This window comes from Camellia sinensis, chromosome 14 (assembly GCF_055761805.1).
Source record: "Camellia sinensis isolate YWXY chromosome 14, ASM5576180v1, whole genome shotgun sequence".
In the NCBI taxonomy this organism is placed as follows: Eukaryota; Viridiplantae; Streptophyta; class Magnoliopsida; order Ericales; family Theaceae; genus Camellia; species Camellia sinensis.
Window position 1 is genome coordinate 30,442,871 of NC_138974.1, and position 7,594 is coordinate 30,450,464.

Here is a 7,594-nt window from a genome sequence, read left to right on the forward strand (position 1 = left end):
AATATGGATTTCACCCTCGATTACACAACGCAAAAAACTAAGATTGGATCCATTGTAAACTACGGATATAACCAAGCCCAGTATTTTATGATTTATTAGAGGCGGCACCTTGAAAGATAAATATGACCCTTCACTTTGGTACTCGAACCATCTGGGAACCTCACCACATGGAAGATTGATCTCAAATTCATTTACAATAAGAAAATCCTGTTCCAATAGATGATGCATTAATCAAACTACATACTAATAAATCTCTTTTCCTTACTAAGATATGCAATGAAAAATAAAATCCCATTTGATATCAGAAAAAATAAATAGAAAGCCACAAGTGAAGGGGGAAAAAAAGAAAAAGCAATTTTCCCTTTTCTCTTTGTTTTCCCTCCACAAATTCAAGATCCAAACAAAGTCTTGGATGAATGAGACATTAGCAATTGTATTAATTCAGAATAAGCAGGGATTGACTATGATTCTTCAAGTATGAATTATTATACCAATGAGAGAGAGAGAGAGAGAGAGAGAGAGAGATACCTTAACCTGCTGGATGACTGCTGTTATGAAATTATTTCCAAAATTGTTCTTGACTAATTTATGGCAACCATTAAAGTTAAGGCACCTCCGAGAATAACCCCCAACCAGCGATTTTAACTCAATGTTCTCTAATGAAACACAATCCAATGCATGCACTTCACGTATGCTCTCAGGAAGCTCAGGAATTGACTGGAGCCTTGCACAACCATCCAAGAAGAGGTGTCTCAAGTTAGTAAGCTTACAGATGCCATTCGGTAAGGTACGGGTAAATTGTTTCTTCTAAGATACAAGACTTCTATTGAGTTCAACTTTCAAATTTCACTGGGCAAATGTGACAGATTGCAGTTATCCATATCTAGAACATCCAAGCGAGTAAGGTTACATAGGCTATCCGGTAATGTACACAAAAATTTGTTTCCGTCAAGTCCCAATTTTTTTAATGAGATCAAACTCCCAATTTCACTGGGCAAATGTGACAGATTGCAGTATCCCATATCTAGGCTCTCCAAGCGAGTAAGGTTACATATGCTATCCGGTAACGTACACAAAAATTTGTTTCTGTAAAGTTCCAAATCTGTTAATGAGATCAAACTCCCAATTTCGCTGGGCAAATGTGACAGATTGCATTCTTGCATATCTAGCTTCTCCAAGCGAGTAAGGTTACAGATGCTATCCGGTAACGTACACAAAAATTTGTTTCTGTAAAGATCCAAATCTGTTAATGAGATCAAACTCCCAATTTCACTGGGCAAATGTGACAGATTGCAGTATCCCATATATAGCCTCTCCAAGCGAGTAAGGTTACATATGCTATCTGGTAATGTACACAAAAATTTGTTTCTGTAAAGTTCCAAATCTGTTAATGAGATCAAACTTCCAATTTCACTAGGCAAATGTGACAGATTGCAGTCTTGTATATCTAGCCTCTCCAAGCGAGTAAGGTTACAGATGTTGTCCGGTAACGTACACAAAAATTTGTTTCTGTAAAGTGCCAAATCTGTTAATGAGATCAAACTCCCAATTTCATTGGGCAAATGTGACAGATTGCAGTCTTGCATATCTAGCCTCTCCAAGCGAGTAAGGTTACAGATGCTATCCGGTAACGTACACAAAAATTTGTTTCCATAAAGTTTCAAATCTGTTAATGAGATCAAACTGCCAATTTCACTGGGCAAATATGATACATTGCACTTGGCTATATTCAATGTCTTCAAACTTCTTAAACCATGTAGTGAAAAACCAATGGAATCCACATTCTTTCTTGGCAATGCCCACGATGAGAAAAATGTGTACAATGATTTTGATGGTGATCCTTTAAATCCAGCAAATTCTCTTAGCTTGGCGCAGCCAGAGAGATCAAGATGCTCAAGAGATTTCAACATCAAAATCCTTGAAGGCAACTGCTGAAGTTTTATACAATTTGCCATGTCTAGGACAATAAGTTTGCTGAGACATCCAATAGATTCATCAATCTTTACCAACCTGATGCAGTTATCAATAAACAGTTCCTCAAGATTGCCGAGTCCAGAGAAGTTTGGGGTTTTGGTTAGGTAATAACAATGGCTGAGATAAAGGAATTTCAGATTATTAAGATCCTGTCAAAAACACAAAGAGAAAAATTATTTTTCACATCAGTACAATATGATTGACATATGAAATGTAAAGAAGTAATGTTGTACCTTGGTTCCCTTCCAAACTTATCAATATATGAAACGTAAAGGAATAAAATTGTACCTTGGTTCCCTTCCAAACTTGTTTCAGTTTGCTATAACGCAAGTCAAGAGCAACCAGCTTCTCCATGTATAATTTCGATGGCAACCATAACAATGGACAACCCTTCCAGCTTAGCCATAATAGCCTCCTAAAATTATGTTCAAAACCTGAACTCAGGTGAACAAAATCAAGATGAAGCAGCCACAATTGGTTCATATTTTCAAAGGCCTTCGCATTCACTTGGACTTCTTTTGACTCAGGAAAGTTCAGGGAGAGGCCCTTAACTGCTTCAGTACCCTGATAAGAAAACCCATGGCACAAAAAAATTACATTGGTTGGAAGACAACACATAAGGCCAAGTACATTTGTATCACTTAATTGCCAGAATTATGAATGTGCATATGCATGTGAAATTATTGCAAGAATTAAACATCAAATATTAATTGGAAGTTCATGCTTATGGTTCTCACCGTGCCATATCTCAACACTTCAAGGCCATCCTCATGATGCCACAATCTACTACGCCTTCCAGGCTCATCATTAGATTCTTTCTTGACGATTTCTCTGCCCATGTCTTTAAGCATATCATGCATCACAAGCTTGTTCCTAGGCCCATATTTTATGAGACAACGATCGAATAGAATCCTCAACCCAATTTCAGGGAATAATTTACAGCCTTTTAATATTTTGATTATAAAATTTCGATCCATTCCAACAAAGAAACATGCTATATCCAAGAATAACGCCTTCACTTCGTCACTTAATGAATTGTAACTTATTTTAAGTTTTTCTTGAATACCATTATGAGGGATTTTTTTTAATTTTTCTATTGCACTTTCCCATTCCGGTATGCTTCTGATGTGAAAAAAAAACGAACCCAAACTTTCAAGAGCTAATGGAAGCCCTCTAGCATAGTCCACAACTTGTTTTGAAAGCTCCACATAGTTTTCTACGGGATGGTCTTCCTTAAAGGCATGCCAACTGAAGAGTTGAAGAGATTTGTCCTCATCCAACTCATTTGGTGTATATATCTCGTCCGGTTTAAAATTTAATGATGACAAATCTCTTGTTGTTATGATGATTCTACTTCCAGAACCAAAATAAGTTCGATCTACGGCTAATTCCTTTAATTGTTTGATATCATCCACGTCATCCAAAACAAGTAGAACCTTTCGATGCAATGCTCTCTGTATTATGACCTCTTTTCCTTGGTGAATATTTCTGATGTGATGAATTTCATTTTTGAATATATCGGAAAGAAGTTGTTCTTGTAATTTTAACAGACCATTTGGTTTCTTCCAAGTTTCTTTGACATCTGCAAGAAAGCTGCAACCATCAAATCTATGGTGGATGAGTTTATACAAATTTTTAGCTATTGTTGTCTTCCCTAGTCCACCAATCCCCCATACTACAACAATGCGAACATCATTATCATTTGACTCTATGCGCAACAACATTCTGAGTTTCTGCACACGATCCTCTAGTCCAACCGGGTGGTCTGCAACACTTAGATGTTCAAGATCTATTACATTCCCAACTTCCTCAATGATTTTAGCAATTAACTTCACTTCATCTCTGCCAATTTGAGCAAAATTAAAAAACAAGAATAAGTATTTAGCAAATTCATGCATCTGGTGCTATGACATTTCATATTTGATGGATAAACCAGTTTGATTTATTTTTATGAATAACATAAATGATTCTAAATATAATCTTATAACTACAATTAAGATTCTACTTATACATCCAAATGAAACTATTCCTAATTTGTGTTGTTTTAGGTTATTTTCAAGCAAACATTAAGAGGCTTGAGGAAAATACCCGTTGTACACGTTCTTCAAGTCCCAACCAGACAAATTAGCAGCCTCAGTAAGAGCTGCCCTCCATTTCTCCACCTTGCCATCTGAACTCTTTCCAAAATGGTCTTCATGCTTGGCAAATGCTTCTACAAGGCTCCCCTTTTGCGTCCGCACATCAGATGGATCAACATCATAAAAAATAGGCAGAACAATCTGATTAAATGTCTTCTTGCACTCCACGATCCACACCAGTTCATCCAGACACCACTTCGACATTGCATAATTTTTTGAGAACACGACAATCGAAATACTAGACTCCTCAATTGCTTTTAGAAGTTCAGAACCAATATCTTCTCCTCTGTTGAGCTTTGTGTCGTCTCTAAATGTGTAAAAACCATGTTGCTCTAAAGCAGCTAATAGATGACTGCTAAAGTTCATGCGGGTATCGATGCCACTGAAACTCAAACAAACATCATATTTGTGTAGTACAGTAGAGGAAAATGAAGAGGCGTCGTTTGCCCAAGACGCAGCCATGCGTGAAGCTCAAAGATGAATGGAAGTTTGTAGACTGGTGCTTTTGTTCGAGGAACAAGGGATAGCCTTGTATACATTCCTTGTTAGGTGGCTTGTATTATTGTATATAGGGATGGCAACGGGAGTTAAATGGGAGTCGAGATTAATTCTTCATTTTCATTCTTCTATAATTATTTTTTTTCATTTACTGCCCTCCGTATCTCCTAATCCTAATGGGTTTGAATTTTTTCCAAATTAACTTGACCTTTTTTTTTTTTTTTTTTTTTTTTTAAGGGTCACAGCTAAATTTTTTTTTTTTTTTAAGATTCACAACCAAAACTAAATATATATTCAATCTTATTTTATTTTATTTTATTTAACTCAACAACAAAATCAAATACACATTAATTAATATTGTCACGTTATTCTTGTCAAATTTTATGTATATTTAGATTTTTTAAATTTATTTAGAAAAAATTTATTCGTTACAAAAAATTTATCTTCTTTTTTAATTTTATATGTTCCTTTCTCCTCTCCATTAATTGATCTTCGATAATCTGAAGGTGAGTTGCTGCTCTCGTTTCCATCTTCTTCTTCTTCTTCTTTTTAATTTTTATTTGCATTTATAAAATGAATTTTCTTATTTCAATATCTCCTGCAATTGTTTTATTGGTTTTTCTCTGATTTGATGGTAACCTTAGATTGAATTTCTCAATTTTCATTTTAACTAGTGATCACCTTAATTGAAATTTTGTACATTTTTATCTTCAATTTCCATGTTTTGGTTATGATTAATCGCGCATTTTTAATCGATAGTCACAGTCTTGTCCTGCTAGATCGTCGCTATCGCAAATCGTCGTTGCTATAGTGAGAGGATGAGAGAGAGTGAGAATTAAAACTCTAATTGTAAACAGAGTAGTAAAAGCATATGGAGAAATTATTTTTCGATATACCTAAAAAAAATAAAAAAACATATGGGAAAATTAGTGGGTACCCATCTCCGGTGGAGATTTAAAAAACATCACTTACCTGACCCGACGGACAAGAAAAAAGGAAAAAAACTCATATATTTGGGTTGAGTCTCCATGGATGCTCACATGGTAGGTTATCCATTGCCATTCCTACTTGTATATATTTCAAAAGATTCTTACCTCTGGAATTAAACAAAAGGGTTAAAAGAAGTAAAATTATAACACTTTCTAAATGAAAATATTATGATTTTATTCCACAAATACATATTGTAATATTACTTTGGCAATGGTGGAAGCAAATGAGTGATCCATTATTGTTAAAGAATGAGAATATAATTGTCAAATCGGGATTTGTATCATGAATCGAAATGGTTTCGTACCGAATCGTCAATCGAATCGAATCGTAAATCATAAAGATTCGATCACTTTTTCTAAATTACTTAAAAAATATATGTCTGTACATTTAGATATTAAATATACCTTATGAATATGAAATATTTAGACTTAAATCAATGAAAACGTTATTTTGAATGATAATCACGTAGTTTAATAGATAGAAGTTAACAAAGGTTCTTATGTAAGATCACCATCTTACCTTTTTTTTCTTTTTTAGATATTTCTTATCAACCATTATTAGGCCTTGTTTGGCAATATTACTTTTTAACCTAAAAGCCAAAAAATCATTAAAAAAATCAAAAAAATAACAACTTATACCAAAAAGTCAAAGATTTCATTTTCTCTCTACTTTTTGCATATCTTTTCGCAAAAAACTAAAAAATCATCTCAAACATACTAGTTTTTTTATCTCATATTTTGGCCAAAAGTCAAAAAGTTATTAAAATAGTCTGTTCCCAAACGAGGCTTTAATAAAGATAATAACCAAAGAGACAAACTATCAATTTCCAAAGTAACAATAAGTAACAACGATTTTGATATTTAGACAATAAACATACATACACAACTACAAATATAGATAAAGATCACATTTTTTTTGTGTGATGTATGTTTTTTAATCACACCTTTTAAATTTTATTAAAGTGTGGTCTTTGGGAGTGTGATTAAAAGAGGTCATTTTTAATCACACTTTTTAAGTGTCATTAAAAAATGATTTCATCACATCTTTTAAGTGTGATTAATAATATTTAGATCACATCTTTAAAGTGTAATTAATAACATTTAAATCACATCTTTTGAGTGTGATTAATAACTAATAAAACCTGTGATAAAAAAAAAGAATTCGACATATTTGAAGAATAATCAATATTATTTTTGTACACGCATTTGAAGAATGTAATATACACTATATACTATATTTTAAATCACAACCATATATTGAATGGAATAACGTCATATATTTCATAAATAAAAGTTAAATGTTCAAAAGTATATGCAAAGGAATTAATAAAAAGTTTTTAACTGTGATTACATATATTAAAAAATGAAAAAAAAAAAAAAACTTGAAAAAATTAAATTCTTGAATTCTTTGACCATATTTTGCATCTTTCCAGGAAATTTTTGACTTGAAAAATAAAAGCACAAATTAATTCATAAACCGCTAGAAGCATATGAATAAACTTACTTTTTTTGTAGATGAATGTATATGGGTCGTTCTCATAAAAGAATAAATCGTGTGCAGGATCCACATAAAGTATGCAATTGACAACTTCTAACACACAAAAATAAATATATAGAAATAAAGCTAACAATTAATAAGTAAATGTAATAAGAAAGCAAACCACAGGAGTATGCATTATATACATCATATTTGTGGAGTTTTATCTTCCAATTTTAAAATTTTAAGTAGAAATATATAAATAATAAATCAGATTACATGATTTTCTTATACAATATGCATTAAGGATAGATAAATGTATTAATAGGTTGCGACGACATTTCCGTATAAGTTGTGTCGGTGTCCTCCATCCATGTCCATTATACATTGTAGGGCACCAAAACAAATTCACTGAACTAATATTATATGATGCAAAGACTAATGCAACTCAAATTTAGAAGCCATCTACATCATTTCCCACTAAGGTAACACCATGTTTGTGGTTCCCAGACAAAACA